This window comes from Podarcis filfolensis (assembly GCF_964270895.1).
Source record: "Podarcis filfolensis genome assembly, chromosome: 2".
Taxonomy (NCBI): Eukaryota; Metazoa; Chordata; class Lepidosauria; order Squamata; family Lacertidae; genus Podarcis; species Podarcis filfolensis.
The window spans coordinates 24567494-24586897 of record NC_139605.1 but is presented as its reverse complement, the minus strand read 5'-3'; the positions used below and the strand labels follow the sequence as shown (position 1 = coordinate 24586897).

Genomic DNA, 19404 nt, shown 5'->3' with positions numbered 1-19404 from the left:
AAGTACTTAATTCGTTCTGGAGAGTGTTCGTAACCTGAAACTGTTCTTAACCTGAAGCACCATTTTAGCTAATGGGGCCTCCTGCTGCCGCCGCGCCGCCGGAGCATGATTTCTGTTCTCATCCTGAAGCAAAGTTCTTAACCCGAGGTAATAATTCTGGGTTAGCGGAGTCTGTAACCTGAAGCGTATGTAACCAGAGGTACCTCTGTATAAAAGGTAAAGGGACCCCTGACCATTAGGTCCAGTCGTGACTGACTCTGGGGTTGCGGCGCTCATCTTGCTTTATTGGCCGAGAGAGCCAGCGTACAGCTTCCAGGTCATGTGGCCAGCATGGCTAAGCCGCTTCTGGCGAACCAGAGCAGCGCCCGGAAACGCCGTTTACCTTCCTGCAGGAGTGGTACCTACTTACCTACTTGCACTTTGGCGTGCTTTAGAACTGCTAGGTGGGCAGGAGCTGGGACTGAACAACGGGAGCTCACCCCGTGCAGGGATTCGAACCGCCAACCTTCTGATCGGCAAGTCCTAGGCTCTGTGGTTTAACCCACAGCGCCACCAGGCCTTCCCAATATCCTTTAAGCTTACAGAGCAGGGGTGAGGAAACTGTGACCCCTCCAAATGTTGTTGGGCTACAACTATTGTCATCTTTCATCACTAGCCATGAAGACTGAGGCTGATGGGAGCCGAAGTCCAACAACATTTGGAGGGCCACAGGTTCTTCATCCCTGTTGTAGTGCTATCTGGATATACACGCTATCAATTCTTTTTTGTTTTGTTGAGAAGCTTCCCCAAAATGAAGGTGATTAAATTAGAAACCCAACGGAAGGAAGCACACCAACTTCTTGAATCAAATATGTCTGTCAGGAGTCCAAGTTTCTGTTTCAAAGAAAAATCTGAGAGAAGCTCCAGGAAGAAGGATTAACAGGAAGGCCTAGAGCTTTCAGTTCACTGGTTTTCATGACTCATTTACAAACTACTCTTTACTCACTGTCATGACAATAGTGCAAAGTACATGAGTACAAATATTGGCTTCTTATTGTGGGATACGGCTCCCGGTAAACAAATCCTGATACAAGCTACTGTACAAAAGTATTTGGGGAGCAGAAATATTCACACAAATGTATCTCTTAAACTAAGTGTAGGACTACACCAATGCATTCTACATGACTATGCTTGAAAATTCAAGATTCAAATGAGTATTTGGGGATGTATTTCACAATCATTCCAAAGTTGGTACTGTATTTCCACCATCTCCTTGTGGTATGAAATCATATAATGATTAAATTCACTTTTAACAACATGTTAAGCCAAGAGAATGGTGTGTAAAAGTAGCTGATGTAGTTCTATTTCTAAATCTAGGCAGGTATGTGAGCATACCTGCAGTATCAGTGCAGTAGCTATATTCCAGTGCAGTACCTACATTCAAGACAACCTAGGAACTCCATTGAACTCATAACTAAAAGGTTGGGACAAACATTTAAATAAATAGAAAATAAAAAAACTATTTCCTTCCCCATGTCCCACAACAATCTCTTAAACATTCTTGGTAAGTAATTCTGCTGCTATAGAACTCTTTCGTACTTGAGGGCCTTCCATAAAGATTTGTTTGATCTCATCTAAATTGGCTTTTAAGGGGTACATTTAAGCTAACACTGGGGAGAAAGGGATACTTAATTATTTTGGTGGGGCTATCAGTTCTACCACTGTGTTATATTTTTAAGGCAATAATTGAGGAGATTTCATGCATCCCATATCCAAGAATCTCCTGATGATCCCTGGTGATTCTCCAGAGAGAAGGAGGCGTGTTCTGCTCTCTACTTATTCTGCTCCAGCACCACATCAAAGAGTCAGTCAGTCAGTGTGTTGGAGAGAGAGAGAGACTGAGTGTTAGAGATCGTGTGTATAGATAAGGTTGCTGCTAAGAGCAGCTGCAGACACTGAGTGCAGTGCAGCATTCTTTATGCTTAGACCTCATTTAGCTCTGTATATAGTTGTATAATAGTTGTAGATAGAATAAAGAAGTTATTCTACAGAGCTGCTCTCCAAGTCGTTTTTACTCTGCTATACTCTGCTGTGTGACGACTGTCTTCTTGTGGAAGTGAATCCGGTGCTCACAACTCTAAGCTGTGAGTCCACAGCACTTTGACCTGTTCCTGTGCAGAAGGTGGTCTCTGGAAGTGCTACCCAGCTCGCCTAGCCCATTCGGGCTGAAGTGGATGAGTCCAGTTCGTGGCACTGGCTCAAGGGCGATGCTGACAATAATCTACTAAAGCTGCCACAGGTGGGGAAATACCCAGGGAGCCTGTGAAGTTCTAGCTATCACAGCAGACAGACAGCTCTAAAGAAGAATCTTAAGAAGTCAGGTTACTTGGATTCTGTTAAAATATTATGATCCACCTGAGGATTTGGGACAGTGTGGGATAAAAATCCCAAATTTAACTTCCAGAATAAAATAAAAGCATCCAAAATAAAAAGTGAAATCCTAGCTCCCTGGCCAGGAACAGTGGGATTGGAGCAGATTAGGAAATTGGGCACTGCATCTGAAGCTCTGTCCACTTGTGGTGGCCAGAGGAGAAGACAGAGGTTTTTTTTTATTATTTTGCTGTACCAACTCCAAGGTGGCACAGCTGAGGAATCCATACCAGGTCCCTTGAAGAAGAACTGAGTTGCTTAGGATCCAATGGATCCCAGGCACGGGGTGTTCTGCCCCCAGGCACCCTGTTTTAGGGCCCTATACCAGCAACTGGTGGTTGCATGCCATCTGCTATGGTTTCTGCAGCTGTTACTATATCCCAACCTGTTCTAGCAGCAACTATCAGGGGGTTAGGACTAGTGATGTGGATTTTCCGGGCAAATTTGCATCAGAAATGTTTTGGATACCCTAGAGAGTGATCTAATTTGGCATGTTTATTTTACCCGTATTTAGCAAACCAAGGTATAAAAGTGAGCCGTGTTAATTTTTTGTCTCAGTTCACCACAAGTATTTGACCCAAAATACTGGAGGTATAAAATTGAAGCGCACCTAATGTGATTTAAATGTTATTTTATGTAGGTTTTTAATGGGAATACTGTAAAAGTAAAAGTGAAGACCACTGCTTGTACTTCATGTAGTTTAAATTTCAAGGACGGAAAAACCAAAGACACTGAAAGCTGTTAATACACTAATATATTTTGTGATCCAAAAAAGCTGACTCACATACTTGTTAGGACAATCAATTGAAAAACATTAATTACAACTTTGAAACCATCAAACCTCCCTAATATTATATTTGTAGTTATCATCCATTAATTGCTACTAATAAACCTATGAAATAAAATAAAAAAATCTGCAGGGGAAAATTCTGCGGGAGAAAATTTTATGGCCCACATCACTGGTTAGGATTGCTATTTAAAACATTTTACCTGCCTAATAAAACTATTGAAAATAGTTTTGGGGATTTTAAATTATTAAGCTAGAAAGCAGAATACATATAGGAAGCTCTGCCCCACTTTATAATGAATTGTAGGTACAAAGTTGTATTGGCGTTAAAGAGACAAGGTCATTATAAAGGCCAATCATTATCTTAAAATACTTTCTATGCAATGCATTTGGAAACAAGGCTGCCCTCATCTGCAAAATCCCCTTCCTCCAAAAATATACTGGAGCCAATTAAATCATCTCTTCCAATAAAATATTTTATTTGAACTAGGCCTGAGTGGTAGGAATTAAGCTGATATATAGATGAAGTTTTAATATTAAGTTGTCAATTTTATTTTATCTGGTTGGCTTTGCCATAAGATTTTAACATACTGTTATCTGCCCTAATTTTCTGGAATGAGGTTTATTACAAATCTAAAACAAGAACAAGAATAACGAGTTCAGTGGGTAGCCTTTGGTGAGTCACTCTAAAGAATCTGCTCTTATCTACAAGACTGAAACAGAAGTGCTATACCTGCCAAAACAGAGCTTGGAAAAACTCATTCTAAATACCAACACTGCCAAAACTCTCCTAAATATAATACCCATAATTCTTTTCCTTCTTTAAGGGTGAAAGTTAAAATTCTTACAATTACTACAAGCTACAATAGCTATAGGGTGGCACTGTGGGTTAAACCACAGAGCCTAGGGCTTGCTGATCAGAAGGTTGGTGGTTCAAATCCCCGCGACGAGGTGAGCTCCAATTGCTCGGTCCCTGCTCCTGCCAACCTAGCAGTTCAAAAGCACATCAAAGTGCAAGTAGATAAATAGGTACCACTCCGGAGGGAAGGTAAACAGCGTTTCCGTGCTCTGCTCTGGTTCGCCAGAAGCAGCTTAGACATGCTGCCACATGACACGGAAACTGTCTGTGGACAAACGCCGGCTCCCTTGGCCTATAGAGCGAGATGAGCACCGCAACCCCAGAGTCGTCCGTGACTGGACCTTTTTACAATAGCTATATGATGGCCATCCTGTTTCATTACTGATATTTTATTTCTATCTTATGAATCAGTGCTGGGGAACCTGTGGGTCTGGGGTTTCATTTGGAATTTCAAATCTCATGCAGAGCAGAGCAGAAGCTGCTTAAATGATAGCAACTGAATAGTTTAGCACCTAGATAATATAAAACAAGAGAGCCTAACCCTTTGGCTCTCCAGATTCTGCTGGATAGCCTGCATGGCCACTGGTCAGGGATAATGTGAGTTGGAAGTCCAGCAACATCTGAAGAATTACAGGTTAGCGACTCTTAATCTAAAATACTAACCCCTTCATCAAGCAGCCAGTGTAAAGAGGCTGGCAGCTGCATTTAAAGCTGAGGTGAGTCAGACCCAAAAACCCCCACAAAACCCTGGTACTAGATATATGAATATTCTATAATGAATGAGATTTCAACAATGCCATTACATTTTCCCCCACAGCTATAAATTTTGTAAGACACAATTGGATTCTGGCTTGTACTCACTAGCTATAGTTTAAACAAAACACAGTTTGCTTAGTTTAAATGTCACAGGCAACTGTGGTTAGTTTAAAAGCAGAAGTAAAAGCTTTTGATATCTTCCTTTGGTGCATGATGGAAAAGGAGTAAGAAAGGGGGACAGGAGTGTGGGAGCCTGTGCCTTGGGAAGGCTCATTTAAATAGTTAGAAACTTCTTTCTGTTTCTTGTTATTGCTGAACAGAGTCATTAAGTGAACTTGATTACATTGCCACTTCGTACAATTTCTCCACAAAACTTTGTACATGTATCTCCACACAGAAAACATGGAACGTTCAACTGAGGCTGGTATTTATATGCTCCTACTTTTAAAGGAGCACATAAATCTTATATGCTCATCTTATAAAACTGCTCCTGATCCAACAATTCCAAAGTAGCTTTTTAGCTGAGCTTCATGAAAATACATATTGTAAAGGGGTGGGGGTAGGTTGTACTGTGACTAGCATTCTGTAATATTATCTTTGTCATTTAAATGTGTTCTGCTTCTTTCAGCTACATAAAGCAACCCCTTTAGGCTTTTGGTAGAACAGTCTATTTTTAAAAGCACATAAAGCTGGTTATCACAACAAAATTAACACAACTAAAATAGGCTTAGCTCTATACATCAAGACTACAGTATTAGAAGTGTTGAATTCCATTTTATACAACTATCAAGCAAAAGCAAGAATATATAAATCAACAGAACTGAAGATATTCCAGAAAACTAAGAGAAATGCTTTTTTAAAGGAACTGTAATGTGATATTGTCACAAGGAAAGCTTCGTATTACAATAAAATATTATGTTCTCCAATGTTACCCTTTGGTAGAGGAAACATACTCTATCACCTGAGGAAAGACATATTCCCTCCCTTGCTAATTAAACAAAGTGCTGATTTTGTTTAAATTTACGTAATATAACTCTCAGTGGTCAATGTGTAGGACATGATCCAGGTACAAATCTCTGCACATCTTCGGTCATTGTCTTTTAGGGTCACTGTCCCACTTGAAAAATGAAAATACAAGACATACCTTGCATAAAAGAAGAACATAATCACTTATAATATAGGAAGTTGTTTAAAAATACGAACAAATTTACATCCATGGGGCTGCAGAAATTAAGGGGCTCATAATCCAGTCCCATGCACTCAACAGAACTATGGGCCACTTTCCAGCTCCCACTAACAACATCATAACAGAGAGAAGTCCAGCCTAGGTGCAATCACAAGCCAAAGAATGATCAGCTGAAGGGAACTTGTTTCCCCACTTCCTACCAGAAAGGTAGTTTTGCTTAGGAAGCATATTCTGGGCCCATTCTTCACTCAGGGCTGATGGTATATTTGTACAGGTTCTCTGCGTGGTGTGTGTGTGTGTGTGTGTGTGTGTGTGGTACTGTATAATTACACTATTGTAAGTCACATTGAGGATCATTTAACTGAAAGGCAAGGTATAATTTTCAAAATACATAGATATTTGAGGTTCAGATGAACAACATATACAGCTCATTGTGGCATTCAGTACTGTGTTTTGTTTTATTTTGGAGATGTAACTTGTGGTAAGTGCTTGTCTAGCCAATCATTTCTAATAAGTGATGGCAATGGTTTCCCTCTTAGGCTTAACTCACACTAGCGGTGATCCTGCAAATTTAGGAGATAAGTTATAGCTCAGTTTTTCTTACGGGATGTCACAGTCTCAGTTACTGGTGTCTCGGGGGTCAAGTGATATGAACAACCTCTGCCTGGGATCCTTGACAGTCACAAGCAGTGAGAACAAACAATCCTGGGATAGCTGGGCAAACAACCTGACCTTCTATAAGCAAGCTTTCTATATTCCAAACATAATGAGGGAGAAGGTGGAGCTGCCATTCACTACTTAAAGAAAAAAAGGGAGGAAGAAGCTATGACCAACACAAGCTGCACAGCTGTGTTACAGAGAAACCTCAATTGCTATGAAGGTGTTTGCTGGGGGAAGTAATGCATTTAACCAGCAACATAAAATTGTAAAGCAAATGTTAGGATCCCAGAAACAGAGTTACATCTGTATTACTTGCAACCAAAGGGTTATGGCACGGTTCTTATTTCTTTAAACACACATGCATACGCATAAAAATTCTGAAAACACCAGCTGAACATGCCCAGTGCTTCTGCGAGAACCCAAATATGATATAACAGAAATGTGATCCTTTTGTTCCTACAAAAGGGGGGGGGGGGTTAGAAGGCTGACCATGGTATACCAGTGGACCACTGGATCACTTTCACAGAATGCTGTCTGGTTGCAAGTTTGCTGGGGATCTTGCAAACCATGCTAGAGAAGGAACTCTTGATCTGATTTACGGGACTGTTAAAAGATCAAGTACAGTATATACTCTTGCTTTGCTAATCTAAAATTAATAATAATAATAATAATAATAATGTTGGTGAAGCACAGAGGTCCTAGCATTCTTTAAAAAAAGAAAGAAAAAAGAAAAAAAACTGTAGACCAATCAAGATTGAAATCAGTCTATCTTCACTGTAACTTGGGGAGCCTTTGTTTAAACGTTATTTGCTAGCACAGTCTTTCTCTCACAATTTACAAAATCCTGTTCTTTGTTTTTCTTTGAACAGTATATATGTATCACACCCCTTAAAAAACTAGAAAGGGAAGAACAGGTTTTCCCCCTACACCAATACTCTCTATCGCTTTTGAGACTTGTAGCACAACAGAGTGGGTGAAGTTGGTGTCATTGGTCACAATATATTATGTACAATCATAAAACCCCTCCGTCACAAAAACAATTATTTAACACCTAGCAGCTCTTAATATTACTGTGGCATTCCTAACAACTTTTGTGTCTGCCTTTTTTAAATTCTTGCTGCCCTTTGTGTCTCAGTATCTCTTGCATCTGTAGTACCCAGACATAATAGTTGAGGAACATACTTATATATATATATAGGTTAGTAGGTCGCAGTACCTTAAAAGTCTGGTAAAATTCAGGGTTGGGATATCAATTGATCATCATCTGCCTGGACTGTGGAAGTTTCCTCTTTCTTATATTTGATTAAATCTGCAATGAAACACATGGTAACAATCACTATTACAGTAATAAGATTTTGCCATCTTATCTTGCAGAAGCGAAAAACATTTAATTGAAATTACCCTGATCATTCTCTTCTATGCAGGCCACTTAATACTACTATTAATATTGTCTCCAGCTTATTTGAATAGAATTGCTTGAAGCTAAACTCTCATTACTGTAGTTTCTGCATTTGAATAATAGAATGAAGTCTTAAATGCAAATGGTTTAGATTTAAAAATTTTTTTGTAAGAACTAAACTAAGAAAATCTAAGCTAAAGCTATCAGACAAAGGGGAAAGCTCTCTTAGTCCTGAGATTACAAGAAAAGAAAAATCATGCCCAGATTGCTACAAAATTCAGCTGCTATCCAAACCTCAATTGCTTGGGAAGCAATCCCATTGAACTCAACAGGACTTACTTCTGAGTAGACCTGGTTAAGATTGCCCTGTTAAGCAATTCTTTTTCTTTGTAGAGAACTTTACTGTAGATGTATGTATGAAAGCATACTTTCTAGGAATGCTGTAATTTATGCTGACAGAATGTCAGCAAACTCCCAGAAGTAGCCCAAAATATAAACAATACTGAAATCTTTAATTCATAGGCACAACATTTGACTGTCAACTGCTGACTTTCAGTATCTTTAATGCAACTATCTAAATGTCCTCTTAATGAACAACCTGTAGAACCAACTCTTTCGCAATAAAGTATGTTCAAAGCATTCGCACTAGTGTTTGACTTCTCTATTTGATGTTTCTTTCTCTGCGTAATTACAGCACAAAAGACATTCAAAGTTCTTATTTCTGCCCCAACAGTCAATCACAGGCTATTGTCAATAGCAGATTCAACTCCATCTGCAGTAATTTTCCTTTTAACTTCCGGATAATCTTCAAAAGTAGACAGAATTGTTAATGAGATAATAAGATGTATTCACACAAAGTAATTCTGCTTTTTATGTAACTCAGGTAGCTGTTTTTATTTAAACACCGAAGCGGCAAAAATGTGTAGGCTGATGTTGTAATGTTTTCTCACTAAAATACTTCCATCATTTACTCATTTTCAAATAACTGAAGGCTTAGTTAGATAAATTGTATTAACATACAGTGAGGATATATTATATGTAAAGATCTCTCTTCATATTATGCCCGACTTTGTATGCAAAGAAAGAAGTATAAAAGTTTGAATTGTTATGATATATTTTCTGTTAATCTTGATTTCCTTCTGGTCGAAAATTATTATAATTAATAATTTTGAAAGATTTCACAGAAAAGATGGGTAAGTCAGTCAGTAAGAACACATTCTAATGCTTTTCCCATAAAATGCCCAAGATTATTTACAAACTACTGACAAAAACATAAATTAACCAAAATGTAAAACACATTATTCTGCATCTGAGGGAAGGAGCACATGGATATTAAAAAATGCCAAAGCTATTGTTAAACCTACATGGGCCAGAAAGCTCATTTTTCAACAGTTATGGCTACCATAAACAGGATGTTCAAATGAGTTCCCTAATGTTTCACTACTGTAAATGACTGCAAGTTTATCTGTACAGTTTTAATTTACTATCCAAAAACAGAAAAGGAAAATCTGACTAATAATTTATGTGCCACACTACTAACCTTAAAGAGGAGATTTGTTCATTTACAGGTACAACGCACATCACTATTCTCAATGTAAACAAAAGACAGCGGCATGCACCCCAGGCTAAGGATGTCAGCATTTTTCAAACACCTTTCTGACTGTTCCATTTTATGGTGATGCAATCTGACCTACATTTTCAGTGGCCAAAGAGAGACGGAGATACAAAGGGAGGTGGAGATGGCAAGCTGAAGGGGGGGTAGCGAGTGAGAGATTGAGATTCTTTACCCACCAATCCACTAACTGGGGTTTTAATTGGCAGTACAAAGGGTCTAAAAAAGCAGCTGCAGAGATAAAAACTATTTCAAGGGTAACTATACTGTGCTTAGAATACAAAAACTAGAGGAGGTAGGAAGCACGGAGTAAGCATTGGATTTCTGATCAAGTGACAAAATTTAGCATCCTCATTAAGAAGAGTGGAATGCTACCCTAGAAGGAATGCTGAAATGTAGATGGCAGAGACAAGCGGCATTACAGTATTTTCAACCAGAGCACTCATCAGAAGTGATATCTAGCCTATTTTGAAACATACTAGCATTAAGAAATTATTATTATTATTATTATTATTAATTATTATTTATATACCGCCCTATACCCAGAGGTCTCAGGGTGGTTGACAGAATAAAATCAAAATATAAAACCACAAAATACATAATCAAAATAAAAACAATAACCCCCCCCTCAAACCCCACATTTTAAAAGGGCATAGGATGTAAATCAAATCAACCAAAGGCCTGGTTAAAAAGGAATGTTTTTGCCTGACGCCTAAAGATGTATAATGAAGGCACCAGGTGAACTTCTCTGGGGAGAGCATTCCAGAGACAGGGAGCCCCCCTCCGGACCTCTCAAGGAGGAGGCATACAAAGAAGGGCCTCAGAAGATGATCTCAGGGTCCAGGTAGGTTCATATGGAAAGGTTCATATGATCCTGAGCCATTTAAGGCTTTATAGGTCAAAACCAGCACTTTGAATTGGGCCCGGAAACTAATTGGTAGCCAGTGCAGCCAGACCAGGATTGGTGTAATATGCTCAAACCATCTTGCTCTGGTGAGCAACCTGGCTGCAGAATTCTGCACTAGCTGAAGTTTCCAAACTGTTTTCAGAGGCAGTCCTACATATAACACATTGCAGTAATCTAACCTTGAAGTTACTAGAGCATAGACAACAGTAGTTAGGCTATTCCTGTCCAGATAGGGGCGTAGTTGGGTCTTCAGCTGAAGCTGATGGAAGGCACTCCGGGCCACTGAGGCCACCTGAGCCTTGAACGACAGCAGAGGATCCAGGAGTACCCCCAGGCTACAAACCTGCTCCTTCAGAGGAAGTGTAACCCCATCAAGAGCAGGTGATCTCCCACCCATCCGGTCTAGGGAACCACCCAATAACAGTGCCTCAGTCTTATCTGGATTGAGCTATAGTTTGTTGGCTCTCATCCAGTCCATTACTGAGGCAGGACACTGGTCCAGCACTTCCACTACCTCACCTGCAGATGTAAAGGAGAAACAGAGCTGAGTGTCATCAGCAAACTGCTGACAACGTATTCCAAACCTCCGGGAAACCCCACCCAGCGGTTTCATGTAGATGTTAAACAATGTAGGGGATAGGACTGAGCCCTGCAAAACCCCACACTGAAGGTTCCATGGAGCTGAAAAGCATTCCCCAAGCAACACCCTCTGGGAATGACCATCCAAGCAGGACTGGAACCACTGCAAAGTGGTGCCACCCACCCCTAGTCTGGACAGTTGCTCCAGAAGGATGCTATGGTCGATGGTATCGAAAGCTAAATGCTATAATTACATTAGTAATACCATACCCTTCAACATTCTTCATGAAAATAGGAACGTTCTATTGCTTTTCAGGCAGAATGGAGACCTCTTAGTTGCATGAAAATATTGTTTTATGTACTACACAGGTATATGTACATGCACACATACACCCCTACATAAAGCTTTTACAGTGGTACCTCGGATTAAGTACTTAATTTGTCCCAGAGGTCCGTTCTTAACTTGAAACTGTTCTTAACCTGCAGCACCACTTTAGCTAATGGGGCCTCCTGCTGCCGCTGCACCGCCAGAGCACAATTTCTGTTCTCATCCTGAAGCAAAGTTCTTAACCCGAGGTACTATTTCTGGGTTAGCGGAGTCTGTAACCTGAAGCGTATGTAACCTGAAGTGTATGTAACCCGAGGTACCACTGTATACTGATGTTCCATTGTCGTCCAGGAATTGCTCCAATAGAATTGAAGAAGTATATTTCAGCTATCTATTATATGCTAGGCCTTCAACTGCACCAGCTGTAACAAAACATGTCTCTCCCGTATTGGTCCCTACACTCACAACAGGCACTGCAACCTTCCAACAGTTTGACTTTACCCCCAAAGGCACACTCCTCCATTGTCTCCCATGCCAGCAACAGCATCACACACAGAGTTCTACATTCAAACTTTGAACATAACAGGAGTACAACTGAGCTTGTGGGAGAGGGAATAAAAACAAACTACTTCAAAATATTTTTTGCTGTTGTGATATGCAAACCACTCATTCTGTAGTAGCCAGGAAATAATTTCATTTGCCTGGATAGAAGCAGTTCCTTCTGCACACGGGAGTACCACTACTTTCACATGGCAAACAGGCAATGGTTATTAAATTACTTAAGAGTGAAGCTCCACATACACAAAGTGATTTCTACGGCATATTTCTGTTGTTGGCAAAAGCCTTCTCAACTAACACACAACAAAACGGAAACCTGCTGCGGAGGGTAGGCAGGGCAGCAAGGAGTGAGAAAAAGAGGCTTCTCCTCTCCTCCCACATTGCTTTGGTTTCTGGGGAGAAAAGAAGAAAGCCTTCTCCTGTACTCTGTACCATAGCTGCCTGCTGAAGGAGAAATTTGAACTACAGTATGCAACAGAACTATGTGTACTTCAGGTTTGGTTTTTAAAAAATAAAATAAAATAAAAATTATGCCAAGCTCAAACTGAATTGTCCACTGTATAAAATGACAACATATCTGCCTCATATATTTGCTTATTTGCAATAATTTACTTGTCTTCTCCTATTCACCGAGTGGGGCAGAGAGATAAGCATAATTGCAAAGTACCCTGTAAAACAGAAATGCAAAAACTATCTGCAGTATTTCCACACCAGTTTCAACTAATATTTATTTTTCATTTAAAATATTTTCATTTAAAATATTTATATACTATTCTTCAGCAAAGTTTCCAGGACTGTTTACAGAAATGTTCGTGGCAGGTGAACTCCCTAGGGAAGGAATTCCCTAGGCAGGCCTACACATTAGCAAGGCTCTCTACGTGGTTGCCATTCACCTTATAAATACAATTGCAGCATTTGCCATAAGCTTCCTTCTTCTTGCCTCCTCCTCTATTTTATGAGCTGACTCATAACACTGTAGTTCAGAGACTGAGCTGTAATAAATTAAGAAGTCCCCAATTTGAATCTCAACTTATCCATGAACTGTCCAAACTATTATCTTGGCCTGCCATGCACAATATGGGGATAACAGTACTGGTTTGATCTGCAGGAATTACAAAAAATAATTTTTTTTTAAAATGTGAAGGGCTATGAACACCCAAAAGTCCTACACCGGCCAATATCGGCACTAGGTATCCTTGGGCATCTACTGCAACCCCATCAGGGCTCGTTCAACATTAGCTGATGTTTTGAGAGTTAACTTTATTGTGTACTATTATATTCTAATAGATAATTGAATATTACTTTATTCAATATTATTTGTTCCATTTTAAAGTTATGTTTTATTATGACTTCCTGTATCGGATCAGATTATTATAAGGTGTGTGTTCTTTGTTGTATATTTTGTTGCTGTAAACCGCCTTGTGCATAGTAATATAGAAAGGCGGTATACAAATTAAAAGTGAAATGAAATGACACGAAACATATTGCTTACAAACTTGTTCCTTGAAGCACATTTATTCCCATATACATTTCATTCTTTCAAATGCACGGCAAGTAAACCTTTGAGTTTCTCAAAAACCAGACAAACCTTGCAAACAGCTTCAATTTTAGAGGGCAATGAAAAACTGTATGAGGACGGGATATTTACAGATTAGGTATAAGAAACGGAATTGCTTAATATCAACTTCTACGATTCTTTTTGGGGGAGGGCAGATTAACTGTCCTCCACTATCTTGCTCACCCCACCATAGCAACAGGTAAATAATTGCCTCTACCATATACCTGCCATATTGGATGTATGTGTAATATAACATTTTTTATAATACAACAAACATAAAGGATGTTGATTTTCCTGTAAATAAACTTTTGATTCTGTGACATTAAGAATCCTTCAAAAGAAAGAGAAACTGAAAGAGTCTGTATTTTCAAGACACTGCATGATTTCATAAACAAAGGAGTTATTTGAATATCCTTCCTCTTTCAAACAATGATTAACTTTGGTAGTTTCCCTTCCCAGACTTTTAAACTAAAACTCTTGACAATCCTTACAAAACATTATAAACTTGCTGAAAAAGTCACTTCACCTATCTATATATGTCAGCATTTTAAAAATAGCCTTTGATTAATATTATAATGAAATACTGAAATATTGTTTTGAGTACAATCGTAAAAGGAATTTGCCCTGTAAACGCCATTGAAAGTCTATACAGCTGAGATATACACACTCCTGCTAACATCACTGGTGATGCTGGATGAGGAAGAGGGAGGGGCATTAATTACAGAGGAAGACAAAACACTTGTAAAGCATGAGGGAAAACTGAGTAAGAAAACTTGAATGTGTTGCCTTCAAATTAAATGGGTGGGGAAAATAAAGGGGAAATCTGTTATTTTTTTCACTATGAAAACCTAACAGAAAAGTTTCTAGTCATTGGAAGATGTACTAGCCAAAATAAATATCAAACAGAAGTCTCACTTATCGACAGCAGAATCCTATACATTTCTATACAGAAGTAAGCTGAACCACATTCAACAGGACTTACAAGTACGTGTGCATGGGGGATTGCAGCCTGATTTATGTGATAAATCTGCATTTTCTGATATTTATAAGCACACATAAAACCAATGACTCTAATGGCACTTCCTTGATACAGTTACTGTGAAATCAAGACAGCAACTTATTTGTAAACCTCTTGGCCTAAGCTACCTCACAAGGTTGTTGTGGGCTTTAAATGAGAAGGTGAAGAACCATGTTCATCACCACCTTGGAGAAAAAGGTGAGATATCATGCAATAAAAATATATATGGTGTCAAAAGAATCTTATTACCTGAATACTGTTCTATGGTTAAAAAAATGACTTCGTGTCATGCACTTTTGGTTATGGGTGGTGGGGAGCAGGAATGGAAATCTATTTCATGAAGCCATTCAGCCATCTTTAGGGCTGAACCTAAAATAAGATCTACTGTAACACGGGGGACAACTAACAGCACTCCTCCGGATGATCTCAGTGGTCTTTCAGGTATCCTGGACCCAAGTTGTTCAGGGCACTGTATGTCAACACAAGAACTTTGAACCAGGCCTGAAAACATATTAGCAACCAGTGCAGATGTTTCAACAGAGGTGTGACATCCTGTCAAATCATCTGTTCGCATCAGCAGTATAACATCTGCTTTCTGCACCAGCTGGAGCTTCTGGACTAGGCTCAAGGATAGCCCCACAAAGAGCACATTGCAGTAATTCAGTCCCGAGGTTACCAATGTATGGACTGCAGTGGCCAAGTTATGCTGCTCCAGATATGGCCAAAGTTAGCAAACCAGAGTAAGCTAGTAAAAAGACACTCCTCACCATAGAGGTCACTGGGCCTCTAGTGACAAAGATATATCCAAGAGTACCCCCCCCCCAAGCTGCGTGCCTGCTTCTCTAAAGGGCAACAACCTCCAGAACAGGCAACTGGCCAGTCTTCCAAAGATGGGAACCACCTACCAAAAGAAACTCCACCTTCCCAGGATTGAAATTTAGTTTACTGGCCCTCATCCAGTCCACCACCGCATGAAGACACTTGTACAGAGCTTGCACAGCCTCTCCTTATTCGGCTGTCATGGAGAAGCTGAGCGTATGTTTAGTCTATCCATAAAGAAAGACAATGATTAAACTGAATATTCCTCCTATCTAGAAGAGTGAAACTTTCCCCACGAGAGTATAATATGATGAGACACTAAACAAGCGTGTGTCATTCTAGGACAGTCAGTTCCTCAGGATGAGACCCAAACCTAATTTCTGAAACACACTTGACAGTGGCGATATTGCAGCATGACACACCTTGCTATGCTCTAAGAGAACAATAAAGGAGCGCTTCATAAATAGCACTAAAATAATTACAGGGTTTACCTTTTTAAATTTTTTTTAAAAAATGTTAAAGCAGGCACAGAAGATCCTAATTGCTGCAGGTACAATTCATGAAGGATTGCTGCTGTGCGAGAGCTCCTCTGATTTCACAAGGCTTGCATGAAGCAACTGAGAATGTACAACTGTAATTCTCACCACGGCAACAATTGAAACTAAAATTCTCATTGTTACAGCCTATTAATTTAAGTAAACTTTTAGCTCTTGTGGTTGGGGGCCAAAATGAGACCACAATATTTATGTGAAACATTTCTTAGGCATCATATGACCAAAGCAGAGGCTCCTGCAGCCTCTCAGCATGTACTCTAGGCTAACCTGCCAGTGAAGAACCTAGTTATCAAACTAAAAAGACAGAAAGAGACACTATGTGGTAGCAGCTATCCTTTGCACTTTCTTCCTCTGCAGTCACCTGACAGTTGTCTCAAGATCAACCATCCAGTATTGTGACTAGATCCCATGTATAATCAACCCTCCTTTCCCTGCAAGGTAAATATTTGGGTCCCACTTAATGGCAACAGACAAGGGAGGGAGAAGCAGAATCAGCTGAACATATTTAATGGAGGCCTGATAGGGGATTACAGATAAAAAGAGGAAACTTGCCAAGCAAAACACATCATTTTCAAACAAATTATCAGAGGTTGAACACAGGCAGTGGCAAATTCCATTTCAAGTAAAGGTTGCCCCTGAGACATAAAGCAGTTAGGGGAAAGCCTAGCAGCATGATGAAGCTTCTCCTACCAGCTACTGCAATTCAATATGTCCATCTTCAGGATGAGGATATCTGTGTTCTTCCTGTCTAACTTACAAATGAGCGTTCTGAAAAGTATGAACAGTTGTTAAATGTTGTTCTTCCTGAGCAAGTTAACAAAGCAATCTGAAGCATGTCTGCTCAGAAACACCTATGAGTTCAAGGGGTTTTATTCTCAGGTTAAGTATATATAGAAGTGCAGCTTACTACCAAGGAATCTTTAAACAGAAAAATTTCAGGGACAGATGACAGAATGAATATTTCTATGTAGGGTTTTCTATTAGGATACAACGTTCTAGTTGAGGTTATCATTTTGCTTTTGCTTAGTTATTTCCCTTCTACATCTATTATTTCAATCTCTGCTTCTCCAGTTACAAGGATATCAGGGAACAAGGCTGGGAGACCTCCATCTATGACTCTGGGGAGTCAGTACTAGCTTGAGTGTGTTGTACAGGCACATGAATCAATGGTGTGACTCAGATTAACGCAACTTCATTATGTACACAGGGGGCTAAACTTCCAAAGTGAGAACGAGAACTTAAGCCTGCTCCGAAGTCACACACAAAGAATGGGAAAGCCTACCACAACTAATATGTTGGGAATAATGTAGTTACTATGCACTGAAATATGTGATGTTCTTACATCTCATATTCCTGGAACTAAAAACGGTTTCCATGGTTTAAACTGGGGTGATCCCTGGCTCAAAATGAACACTTTATAACAACCTGAATATCATTAGCAGTTCATCTCTAATCACCTCATTTGAGGTGAAATGATCGTGTCCTATCAGAGAGAGGGTCTTTTAGGCGGTGACATCTCACTGCTGGAATTCTGCCCCCTTATTTACTCTCTTGGCATCAAATCAGATTTATATTAGATGACAAGTAAAAACTTTTGGTTGATGATGTTTCCCCAGGCTTTTAAGGGTTTTGAGATTGGTTTTGGCTCCTGCTCAGTATTTGCCACTGTTAACAATGTTTTAATGATACTATTCTTATTTGCTATTATATTATTCTATTTTGTTGGGATTTCAAAGGCAGTTATTACAAAAAGCAGTGTGTGTGTGTTATAAATAAAAATCAACCAACTCGCATTGTAATGGGGACATATTAAAAGAATGATTACAGAACTGAAATCCAAAATACATACTTATTTTTCTTGCCTGCCTAACCACATACATGTATCAGTGTTAATCATTTGTTAATCACTTACAAGGAAGAAGGATAAATGTTTGTGGACTTCCCCAGCTTAAAGACTGTTCATTACTTGCCACCGGCAACTAGCAATTTACATCAAGTATTGGCTGGTAATACACCAGAAATATGATTACTCACTTAGGGGCTGTCCCCTTCTCCAAATGTGGCCCCATTTATACTCACCTCTGTGATTAACACTGGCTAAGAATGGCACTGAAAGTAGGCAGAATTCATAGTTAAGACTAAGGAACTCCTTGATTGCTTTGCAATTATATCTCCCCCTCTACATTTGTATTTTTCCTGCAATCATTTACGCAGAATATGCATTTCTTTTAGTGCTTCTGTTAGGGCTTCCCACTTTTTTCTGGGCTGCTGCAGAAAAACAAAACAAAAATTCTAAAGCATGGAAATGCACCTCACCTGTGGAATTTTTTGCCTATTATACAACAACACTGTCACGGGTAGAGCAGAAGGTTGACAATCTAAGCCAGTACCACCCTGAATCACATAATGCTCAACCTGTCTAATTCAAACATAGAAAGAACTAGAAGCAGTATCTGCTATCCAAAATATATTAAGTAGCCCACATCATGCCGATAATGCACTACACAATTGGAGTGTTCAAGGTACACCACACCAGAGGTGTCTATAAGGACAAAGAATAAGCTCAATAAAACCAATGCAGCTCACTTAAGCAAATCAGTTGTTCCACATCGTCACAGGAAGAAGAAAATATTCAGTGTTACCAGCTAAGAGTCAATACAATCCTTAAGTCTCTTGCAACAAAAAACAACACAGATATACTCTTCCGGAAATTGTTACAATCAGGATGGCTAGGCTTCCAGGAACGATAAGGTTGCATTTTGCCCTGCTCCCAGTTTGTAGTCAAGATGAAATGGCAATTCCTGTATCAAGCAGGAGTTGAACAAGATAACCTAAAAGGTCCCCTCCAACCCAATGATTCTAATCTGTATTAGCAAGCATAAATATTAAATCAGATGGTGTTTGATAAGAAGTAATGTGTAGATGGACTTTGGGTCTTAACCCTGAAAGTTTAATGCACAGCAGCCCTAACTGAAGTAAACAGGACTCTCTGAAGTAAATTACTTTACTTAAGGGACTTAAGGGTCTCTGCAGTAATCAATAGGAATATTGCCACTTCAGACTGGATTTCAGTGCTGACTCACAAAATATGCATTGTTTAGATACACCAAAGCAACGTGTTTGTAATATTGTCACCTCGCAAAAGGATAGCATATACAAAACTACAGATGATTTTGGGGGGTTAGGATGCAATTTCCCTCTGAACAATTTGCTAAAAGCTGAAACCCTAAAATATAACCCCAACACTACTGAGCTCTCTTTGTCCTAATGAGATCTGCAAATTAAGAAGCAGTTTTACATTTGCAGCTTAGAACATACTTGTGATGGCTAGTAAAATTTCAGTGAGCACAAAGGCATATAAGATTGACCAAACCACTGGACTAATCTTGTAAAACATTTCCTGTTTCTACCAGAG

The 19404-nt window shown here is 39.4% G+C and overlaps 2 protein-coding genes across 4 annotated transcripts in view; both read right to left on the bottom strand.

The window, feature by feature from the left end:
• The window catches only part of LOC310757157 (uncharacterized protein C3orf49), a 285131-nt gene that overhangs the window by 243156 nt on the left and 22571 nt on the right, over nt 1-19404 (bottom strand). The window lies entirely within an intron of this gene.
• The window catches only part of ATXN7 (ataxin 7), a 92417-nt gene that overhangs the window by 69895 nt on the left and 3118 nt on the right, over nt 1-19404 (bottom strand). For both annotated transcript variants that reach the window (XM_083600693.1, XM_083600692.1), the window contains exon 2: nt 7874-7966. The gene's annotated coding sequence lies outside the window, so the exon portion shown is untranslated. The remainder of the gene's footprint in view (nt 1-7873; nt 7967-19404) is intronic.